Below are 11542 nucleotides of genomic sequence, written 5' to 3' on the forward strand. Positions count from 1 at the left end.
GGCTTCCTTGTTCCTGCAAGGGGCTGGGAGAGGACTGGTGAACTTCCAACTTCCAGCAATTAGGAAGCAAACGCCCCTTGGGGAGTCCGAAGCTTCAACAGGCAACAAGAAGAGGACATGGCTCCATGTGCTCTTTGCTTGTCCAAATCACAGACCAAAGTGGTGTCTCAGAAACAACACCCTCCCTCTTGACTATTTCTAAAACATAAAAGGGACACGTGTATCTACTTTGTATATCTCAGATGTATTCCCTTAACATCTATAACTCTTTTCGAACATCCTCATATAGTGACAATTTTGCCCACTGGATTTGTTATTTGATTGTTCGATTTTCCCCCTTTGAGATTTGTTTTATAAGCAATACTGGTAGAAGAGTATCTCTTATAGATTTCATGTTTGAACCAAGTTACGGGGAATGTTGGACTTTATTCGTCAGCCCCCAGATGCACCAACAATATCTTGTGGCATTGCTTCTCTTTTGCATAGGCACATTAAAATGGGAAAATAATACATATGCAAACAAGTTCTTATCTAATAGAGATGGGAACACAAATTTGGTAATGTAATTAGGCTTTTTACCCTGAACATTGGCATAATGATTTGGCTTAGGCCTCAGAAGAATGGGCATCACCCCCACACACCGAACAATGGATACCATCTATGGAAACAACCACAATTGTCTATAACATTACCAGGATCCAAGCCTCTACCACTGCTTTGGCATTGATTTACTGCAAGGAGTGCTCCCAACACCCAGACAACTCAGCAACAGTCTGCATACAGGGCAGATCGCTCCACATTTAATGGTATGCTGAAACTAGAGGATACTCCACATCAGCCTGACATCGATGAAAGAAATGCACAGAATCCAGAGTCTTTAAATATAAGAATCTGATACCAACAATAGCTAAAGTGTGAAGAAGTTTCACCGGAACCGCGAAGAATGACTCGGGTTGGTTAGACTGGTTAGACTCGGGTTGGTTAGACTGCCAGGAAGGAAGGAAGGAAGGAAGGAAGGAAGGAAGGAAGGAAGGAAGGAAGGAAGGAAGGAAGGAAGGAAGGAAGGAAGGAAGGAAGGAAGGAAGGAAGGAAGGAAGGAAGGGAGGAAGGAAGGAAGGGAGGAAGGGAGGAACGGAGGGAGGGAGGGAGGGAGGGAGGGAAAGAGGGAGGGAAAGAGGGAGGGAGAGAGAAAGAAAGAAAGAAAGAAAGAAAGAAAGAAAGAAAGAAAGAAAGAAAGAAAGAAAGAAAGAAAGAAAGAAAGAAAGAAAGAAAGAAAGAAAGAAAGAAAGAAAGAAAGAAAGAAAGAAAGAAAGAAAGAAAGAAAGAAAGAAAGAAAGAAAGAAAGAAGGAAAGAGGGAAAGAGGGAAAGAGGGAGGAAGAAGGAAGGAAGAAAGAAAGAAAGAAAGAAAGAAAGAAAGAAAGAAAGAAAGAAAGAAAGAAAGAAAGAAAGAAAGAAAGAAAGAAAGAAAGAGAAAGAAAGAAAGAAAGAAAGAAAGAAAGAAAGAAAGAAAGAAAGAAAGAAAGAAAGAAAGAAAGAAAGAAAGAAAGAAAGAAAGAAAGAAAGAAAGAAAGAAAGAAAGAAAGAAAGAAAGAGGGAAAGAGGGAAAGAGGGAAAGAGGGAGGAAGAAGGAAGGAAGGAAGAAAGAAAGAAAGAAAGAAAGAAAGAAAGAAAGAAAGAAAGAAAGAAAGAAAGAAAAAGAAAGAAAGAAAGAAAGAAAGAAAGAAAGAAAGAAAGAAAGAAAGAAAGAAAGAAAGAAAGAAAGAAAGAAAGAAAGAAAGAAAGAAAGAAAGAAAGAAAGAAAGAAGAAGAAGAAAGAAAGAAGGAAGGAAGGAAGGAAGGAAGGAAGGAAGGAAGGAAAGAAAGAAAGAAAGAAAGAAAGAAAGAAAGAAAGAAAGAAAGAAAGAAAGAAAGAAAGAAAGAAAGAAAAGGAAGGAAGGAAGAAAGAAAGAAAGAAAGAAAGAAAGAGAGAAAGAGAGAAAGAGAGAAGAAATTGAATCCATATAGGAAGGAAGGAAGGAAGGAAGGAAGGAAGGAAGGAAGGAAGGAAGGAAGGAAGGGAGGAAGGAAGGAAGGGAGGAAGGGAGGAAGGGAGGGAGGGAGGGAGGGAGGAGGGAGGGAGGGAGGGAGGGAGGGAGGGAGGGAGGGAGGGAGGGAAAGAGGGAGGGAAAGAGGGAGGGAGAGAGAAAGAAAGAAAGAAAGAAAGAAAGAAAGAAAGAAAGAAAGAAAGAAAGAAAGAAAGAAAGAAAGAAAGAAAGAAAGAAAGAAAGAAAGAAAGAAAGAAAGAAAGAAAGAAAGAAAGAAAGGAAGGAGAAGGAGGGAAAGAGGGAAAGAGGGAGGAAGAAGGAAGGAAGAAAGAAAGAAAGAAAGAAAAAGAAAGAAAGAAAGAAAGAAAGAAAGAAAGAAAGAAAGAAAGAAAGAAAGAAAGAAAGAAAGAAAGAAAGAAAGAAAGAGGGAAAGAGGGAAAGAGGGAAAGAGGGAAAGAGGGAGGAAGAAGGAAGGAAGAAAGAAAGAAAGAAAGCAAGAAAGAAAGAAAGAAAGAAAGAAAGAAAGAAAGAAAGAAAGAAAGAAAGAAAGAAAGAAAGAAAGAAAGAAAGAAAGAAAGAAAGAAAGAAAGAAAGAGAGAAAGAAAGAAAGAGAGAAAGAGAGAAGAAATTGAATCCATATATTTTATCATATAAAAATATCAGCCTAAGGGGTCAGATCAGTGGTGCAGTGGTAAGGCTTTTGCCTTGCACATAGCATATAGCCAGTAGTAACTCCTGAGTATCACTGGGTGTGACCCAAAAACAAACAAATAAAACAATCAACCTAAAACATTAAAAAAACAGGGGTAAACTAAAATGGGTAAATTTTCTTGACACAGATCATAGCAATGATTCTTGAGTATGACATAAAAAATATAAGCAACAAATTAGGAAAAAAGCAGTGGAACTTGTCAACTAACAATTCTGTAAAGAAAACAAAACAAAAATAAAACAGTATAAAATAGTATAAAATGTTTTCAAAACAGGTAATTCCACCTTAGAAAAGGACAAATAAATTAAGTAGACATCACCAAAAACAGATACAAATATCCAGCATTTAGACTAAAAAATACTTAATATCACTATGCAAAATGAAAAGTCAGGGCTGGAGAAATAGCTTAAGAGTATGAATAGAAACTTTGAATGTGGAAGGCCTGAATTTGATCTTTGGCACTAATAATCTCCCAAGCTATACTTTGGGTAACTTACCAATAGAGAACAAATTTAGTCACTGAGAATTGCTTGGTGGGGCCTAAACTATTTAAAATTATATGATAGATATAGGTCACATATGTTAGAATGACCAAAATATCTAAAGCAAAAATATTGAACTGTTTAGGCATAGGTGAGAAGAAATCAGAACACCTATCCGCTGTTGGTAGGAATGTAAAATGATGCTACTGTTAAAGAAAATTTTACTTTCCATAAAAAATTAAATTTATGGGGCTGGAGTGATAGTATTATAGGTAGGACACATGCTTTGCACTCAACAAATCCAGGTTCAATCCCTTGAACCCCATATGGTTCATTGAGCACCACAAGAATTCCTGAGTATTGCCAGTTGAGAACCCCCCCAACACACAAAATAATTAATTAACTACTATAAACAGTACAATTCTACTCTTAGATTCTGTGGGGGTAATTCTGTGAGATCTGAGCTTGTAGTTTCGAACAAGAAATCAGACAGTCAAAATTTTCAACCAGTATTGTCAAGCAATATCATGGATTTACTGAATCAGCCAACCTTTTATTCTGCTGTTTCCCTGACACATTTATTAGCCAGAATTTAATAAAAATCGCCTGAGGGTCAGGGTCGACATAATTAAGGGTATTTGTGTTAATTAACTAGGAAAATATGAAAGGAAAAAGTAAAGTAATTTTGCATGTGTATGGCGACACTAGATATTTATTTCAAAGACATGAAATTTTAAATCCCAAAGACATATTTAACTCAAGAAACTGGGGAAATAGCCTTGACAGATGAATAAAATAAATTTCATGGAAAATAATTTTTCATTTGTAGAAAGATTAGAATCTGTCATATAGCACAGCATAGATGACCCTTGATGGATATTAATCTAAGTGAAAAGGTCACAGAAAGACAAATGGTTATACTTCTGGTTATACATAGAGCAGGCATCTACTATTTTTAATTTTTTAAGTTTTGTGTCACAACTAGTAATGTTCAGACATCATTCCAGGCACAGTAGCAGAATGGTCACTTCTCAAATGGTGCCAGGGATTGAACTGAACTTCTTGCATGCAAAGTGTCTCTCAGTTCATTGAGCTCTCTCGCCTTTAAGTGGTCTTAACACAGAAGTAGAATGGTCATGTGGCATTGACACAGAAAGTTGAATGGTCATATCCAGAAGGTGCAGAAGAGAAAATGAGGGGTTACTTTTCAATAGGTATAAAGTTTCAGTTGAGCAATACATAAAATATTTTGAGTTATGTTGCATATGTAATTTTAAGCAAACAATGCGGTACTGCATACTTAACAATTTATTGGGGCAAGAAGATAGTTCAATGTACTGGAGCCCCACACTTTGCAAAAAGATGGGTTGGTTTTGATCTCTAGTACCACATAATTCCCTAAATACCAAATCTGCACACCAACAGGTGTGACTCAAAGCAAAAAAAAAAAAAAAAAAATTATTGAACGAAAGTCAAATGGTAGCAAAAGTGTTGAAATGCTGAGCGTGTAGGGAATTCGTAGTTTGATCCCTGGATTTGCATCCAAACCTCCACTTCATCTGCCCTCAGCATCTCTAGGCATAGTCTAGTCCTGAATATCATTAAGTACAGTTCCTATTAAAACAATTGTTAAAAGAATTCCTATTCTAGGGGCCGGAGAGATAGCACAGCGGTAGGGCATTTGTCTTGCACGCAGACAGATGGTGGTTCGAATCCCAGCTTCCCATATGGTCCCCTGAGCCTGGCAGGAGCGACTTCTGAGCACAGAGGAAAGAATAAACCCTGAGTGCTACCGGTGTGACCACAAAAAGAGAAATAAATTTTAAAAATTAAAAAAGGATTTATATTCCATTAGGTTTTATAGAGGCCAAAATTTCAAAGAAAATAAAGCAAATAACAATAGTATTTGGATTGGACTCTAAATGAAGCACTAGGAAAGGGAAGAACAGAATCTAAAAGTAGCTATGTGTACTTGTTTTGTTTTGTATGTGTTGAATGTAAAAGAAAACTCAGAAAATAAGAGGCACCCTCTGCCATTAAGTTTCTCCCCTCTTAAAAAGGTGAAGCCTTGCTTTTAGATTAGTGTTTGGGTTTTCTCATTTTCAGCCCTAAGACCTAATTTTCTAGGGGTGAATGTCAAAAAGGACAGGGAATTTGGAGACAGAGTAAGTTCAGGTCTTGGTGTTGGCATTTTGTAAATATTTTGAAATATTTTGAAATATTTTGAAATATTTAACTCATCTGAGACTCATGATTTTCCTTTCAGAGATGAATTAGTAACAACCACACACAGAAATTCATGTGAGTAATGTGAGATAAATTAGATAAAATACTCTAGTCTTTGTGTTGAAAATAATAACAAAATCATCTTGTCAAACAGTCTTCAAATATATCTTTGCTTGATTTACCCTTAGAGAATATTTAAAATTCTGTATTTTGCTTCACTTGAAGTCTCCATCCAAGAGTTTATAAGTTCAATAATTTAAGCCTTTTTTTCCTGAAACTTGTGTTTCCATTTCATTTCTCCATAAAATAATTCATAAAGTATTATACATTTATGACTGATAACACCTAATTGACTATTTTTCATTTTCTCCCCAAAATGTCTATAGATGAACCTTTTACTACAACCTTTCCCTAAGTACCTAAATGCTAAAATTTTCTTTTTAAAAAGAATTATTCTTTTTTAGATGGATTTTGGGAGATATTCACTTTTTAAGAGATATTCATTTTCTTTCCTCACAGTTTCCTTTTATTACTCTTCTCTTTTTGTTTTGGGGTCACATTAGTACTCAGGCATCATTCCTGGTGGAGTTGGGGGACCATACGGGATGCCAGTGATCAAATTCAGTTTGGCTGCATGCAGGCAAGCTCCCAGTCCTTCTTTGTTCTTAATGCTGTGATAGCAGGAACCTTGAGAATTCCCTTAGTGTCTGAACCAAGTAAGCCTTGACACTACACTTAAGATCAACCACTAATATCAGTGTCTAAAACCAGTCAATATGAAAGGACTCCATAAAATAGAAATATTGGAAATTAAGGCATATTGAGACGATCAAAAAAGAACAGTAGATAAGACATCTTTAAGAAAAAATACCCAGAAAAATGCAAATTGATGAGAAATAATATTCTATAACACTTTACATATTTTACTCTGTTTTTTCTTGCTGGTCATGATTTCTAAATAGAAGTGTGATCATTTTTATATACGTGTGCTTTCCCCTTCTGGTTTCTGTGAGAAATCATTGTCTGTGATGTTCTATAGATTTAATGTGATATGCAAATGTATAGAGTTTTTCTGATTAATGTTCTCTGAGCTTTCTGGATCTTTGGTTTGAAATCTATCACCAATTTTAGAAAACCTAAAGCATTATTACTTCAACTGTTCCTTCTATTCATATCTCTCCTTTTTATTTCTAGTATTCATATTTCACATGTCATCCCTTTATTTAGTTGTCCCAGTTTTTGTATATATTGAAAATAAATTTGTATGTGTGCATATGCATACACACATGAGAACCAAGTGCTGAACTTGGGATCTCCTAATGTAAAATATATTATCACTGAGAAACCACCTCAGGAACTTGAACATCCTGTTCTACATTCTACATCTGGATCCACATGTGTAAGAAGGCTATCAAGTAATTCTGGTTTTTGCTTCATATCATAAATATTCAAATATATATACAGAATTATAGAAAAAAATTCATATTTTACAATAATTCTTATTTCTAGCATTTCCTTTTGTTTGTAATCTTCCTGCTTACTCTCCCCATGTATTTTGGATTCAATCTACTTTAACCATTGTTTTATTTTGGGGGACAGAGCACATGCAGTGGTACTCAGGGGCAAATCCTAGCTGTGTGTATAGAGGTCATTCCTGATGGTGCTCAGGGAACTAACAATGTAGTACTGAGACCTTGGCTTGCTTTGCATGATGTGTTTGATTATGGCTTTTTTCCTCTTCTCTTTTGATGTAATTTTTTCTTGGTAAAATTACATGAAATCGAGAGGTTTTGGTGCTAGTATTTATGTTTAGCTAGCTAGGAATTAGGCTATAGCTATGGTGGTAAAAAATATTTTCAAGTGCCTTTATTTTTGTTTATCTTGTCTAGATATTACATAAGTTTAAGCTTTGAGGATTTCAATTCTAATTGAATTCCCTAAACTTGGATATGAGCCCTAATGATTTAGTGATAAGGTATGAGGTAAAGGAAAGTATTCCATAGTCCTGTGATTAGGGCTTGTCTTTTAATGAATGTTAAGTTGGATGTTAGGGAAAATTATTTTTTTTTTCTCAGATTGGTTAGGTGTTAGTAAAATCACGGTCTTTATACAATGGAAATATAGTTTCTCTCTTTTTTTTTTTTTGAAAACTTTATTATAAAGAAGACTAGGTTGTTCTGGGTGTAATTCAAAATAGCTACTATTTTCTCTTTTCCCTCTGGATCTTCTTTAAAATAACATGTGGTTCCAGAGATAAAGCATGAAAGAATTCCATGCTTCCTGATATCTCTGTCTTCCTCTTAATATTTTAAACTCTCAAATGTGCCCGTATTGAGTCTCCAACAATTTACTTATATTTTAAAGTATTACACCAAATACTGTCTTTAGTTCAGACTACTGGGTATATACTTAAGTTGTGATTTTTTTTTTATCTGTGATTGCCCATTTCTGTGGCTACCTGATCATTGGAGCAACTTTGTACCAGACTTCAATTTTCCCAAGGATCTAAGAATTGTTGGGCTGTATTTTATTTCTCTTATTTCTTGTCGTAAGAACTTTGTAACCCTTTATATGTTAGACTAGAAAAAGAAAGTTCTTGGGACCAAAGCGATGGTGCAGCGGTAGTGTACTTGTCTTGCATACAGCTGACTCGGGAAAGACCGCAGTTCGATCTCCCGGCATCACAAAAATATTCCCCAAGCCAGAAGGGATTTCTGAAGCCCATAGTCCCCCTGAGCATCACTGGGTGTGGCCAAAAATTAAAAAAAAATAAAAAAAGAAAGTTCTTGGAATAGTATCTTTAAAATTTTATTATAATTCACTACAATATATTACTGTGCAGATAAATTTGTTAAAAGCAAACAGTGTAGTAAGAAGCATATTTTGAATTTAGTAACTACATTTGCATGAGTTCAGCTTTTGGAAATAATTTAGAAATTACTCCATTAATATTTAGACACAATGATAAAATGTTACATATTTAATTAAAATAGCAAAATACATTTCACAAAACTAATTAGTTCTACAAATATCTGTGTTAAAAGGAAATATAAAATATTAAACATTTTAGAAGGTAATATAATTGAAAATATTATAATTGGTAATTTGGTATAAATATTTCATGATATAATTTGATAATATGTTTTAAATATCTCATTGAGTAAGTCAAGAATGATAAAAAGGGAATCACCTATAATTTTTATTTGTACTTTTATCCAATATAATTTTAAAAATCAAATATATACTAAACATTATGAACAAAGAAAGGAATTAATGGGATGCACATTTTGAATGTTTGAAGTGGGTTTTTTCCTACTTAAAAATACTGGGGAAAAAGGTAAAATAAAACTGTGTGCTTTTAAATGAAAATACAAAATGAGATGACATAAAATAAGATGGGGGGGAAATAATTTTTAGAATTTAATGTTTTCCTCAATTTTCTCAAGTCAATTCTGCCCAAAGAACAGCACTTTCTGACAGTATTCAAGGGGTACCAAAGATAGGATTGTTAAATAAATTTTCCATAACACTTATCTCATATGTAAAGATATGCTTGATATTCGATATCTAATCCAAATCTAAGAACCCCAAAACTAATCTCATTTTCATCATTATCAGAAAAACACTAGACCAGTATAAACCAGAATGGACTATAATAAACTTATAATTCAGTAAAGGAGGTTTAAAATTTTGTCAAAAGTACACATACCTGATAATATATCACAGCAAGATTTAGATAGATAGTGTGCTAACAAAGAGGATAAAAATTGTTTAACAGAAGGTGGAAAAGTACAAGCTACATTATTTGGGAAAGCAAACTATTGGAAGTTGAGTTAAGCATGTTGATATCCTTATAATTACACAATTTATAAATTTATATACCCCTTAAACATCTTTGTCCACCTCCATAGATATGATCACTCCAATTTGATACATCTATACAAACTTCAACATCCTTTAAATGAACAGAAAACATAAAGATTAAATGACTTTTCAGCACAATAAAATACTTTGTGACAAAACTGAAGCAGAACTTATGTTTTCTATTTTCAACAATATGTTATTCTCTTTTTATGTAAAATAGAGCATTCCAGGTCCAAAATGGTTAAGATTATCTGATCAATAGGCCTCTACAATGAGCAGAATCAGAATTAAATAAAACAAAATATTTGTAAATTCTTTATCCAGTAATCTTTTGTATTAACCTATTTTTATTTAATCTTTTAAATACAGTAATTTTAAAGGAATACAATCTCAATTTTTTAATATTTATATCCTAATATGTAAATGAGTTTAAAAAGGAAACCCTCTGGGAGAAATAATTGGAAATTGTAAATATGCCTATATTAATCAACAAGGCAGAACTACTCTCTGATTAGCATGGGAAGAGATTTATTAGAAGCAACAGTGGGGCCAATGATGGTTGGTTGATTTTAAATTGTGGATTACACCTAGATAAGAATTTACTCTTGGCTCTGTGCTCAGATTATCACTTCTGACAGGTTTGGGGTATTACATGGGGGTGCTAAGGATCAAATCCAGGCCTGCCTCATACAAAGCATGCATTCAACCTGCTATACTATCTCTTTGTTTCTCTGAGGGGCCTAACATGATGTCTTTCATATCATCTTCAAAACTGGTTCAAATCTTAGGGACCAAAATAACTTAGTGCTTGTGCTACTATCAATAAAGGATAAATAACTTTTCATAACATTAGATATATTTTTCACTCAAAAAGTACAGATTAGAAGAAGGCTTGTTTATTTTAAACTTTCAAGGTTTGACCATTTTTTTTTATACTTCTAGTGTAGGCTCCAGTGGGACAGGCAAAGAAACCCAGTGACAAATCCCATTTTCTAATATGGATATGGGCAGCCAAGTTTTGTATTGTTTAATTTTTGTTTTTTTTCCTTTGTTTGTTTGTTTTTTGGGGGCCACACCTGTTTGATGCTCAGGGGTTACTCCTGGCTAAGCGCTCAGAAATCGCCCCTGGCTTGGGGGGACCATATGGGACGCCAAGGGATCGAACCTCGGTCCTTCCTTGGCTAGTGCTTGCAAGGCAGACACCTTACCTCTAGTGCCACCTCACCAGCCCCAAAAGCTACATCCACCCAACGTGGGGCTCGAACCCACAACCCTGGGATTAAGAGTCCCATGCTCTATCGACTGAGCTAGCTGGGTGCCTTAATTTTGTTTTTGATTTGGAGGACACACTTAATTATGCTAAGCATTCACTTCTAGCTCTGTTCTCAGGGGTTATTCCTGGTGATCTCAAGAGGTCATTTGAGTTTCTGGGAATGGAACCTGGTTGGCTGCTTGCCAATCAAATGCCATTCAGACTATACTAATGCTCTAGCCATGCAGTAGGGATATTTTCATCCCAAAAGTTACATGCTTGAATAAGACTGAAACTAACCTTGAACAGTATAAAAAAAAGACTCTTAGAAATGAGAGAAAATCGTTCATAGAGAATAGCTATATGTTATACAACTCATAGGAAACAGTCAAGAGTGGTAGTGAGGGGATATTAGAAAGAAGACAGTTTGCTGTTAGGTCTCACCAACTAATAACAGGGGTAACATGAATTTGAATATGAGTGACATCTTTCAGCATACAATAAATGTCAGACAAATGACAGCAGAGTATCTCAAGGGAACATGTTCCTGGACACTGACTATTGCCTAAAGAGTATGTAATTAAAACATCCTTTCCTCCTTCTTCCTTTATTAATTTAGATTATCTCCAGAGGTGAATAGGTAAGTTATTTTTTCAACTGAACCCTACCCCAGAGAAACTAAACTTGAAACAGAAATAAAATAAGGGGAATACTGTAATTTCAACTAAAGTTAATTTTAGATCTAACACAGTGCTATGGACTAAATGCCCTACTCTGTGATGTTATTTGTATGCAGACCCTTTAAGAGATTATTATCTTTACATAGGTCATGTGGGTAGCACTTGTTCCTTAATAAAAAGAGAAAGTGAAATCAGAGCTCTTTTTACCATGTGAAAAAACAATGAGAAGGCAGTCAATTGCATGACAAACAGAGTTCTTACCAAGGAACTAAGCACCTTGCTATTGGATTTCCCAACATCC

General features: G+C 34.8%; 1 non-coding gene across 1 annotated transcript; it reads right to left on the reverse strand.

Moving 5' to 3' along the window:
* Window positions 1-10553: 10553 nt before the first annotated feature.
* Window positions 10554-10626, reverse strand: TRNAK-CUU (transfer RNA lysine (anticodon CUU)). The gene has a single exon. It is a non-coding gene; the product is annotated as a tRNA-Lys (tRNA).
* Window positions 10627-11542: the final 916 nt, after the last annotated feature.

The sequence above is a fragment of the Suncus etruscus genome, chromosome 1, assembly GCF_024139225.1.
Source record: "Suncus etruscus isolate mSunEtr1 chromosome 1, mSunEtr1.pri.cur, whole genome shotgun sequence".
NCBI lineage: Eukaryota > Metazoa > Chordata > Mammalia > Eulipotyphla > Soricidae > Suncus > Suncus etruscus.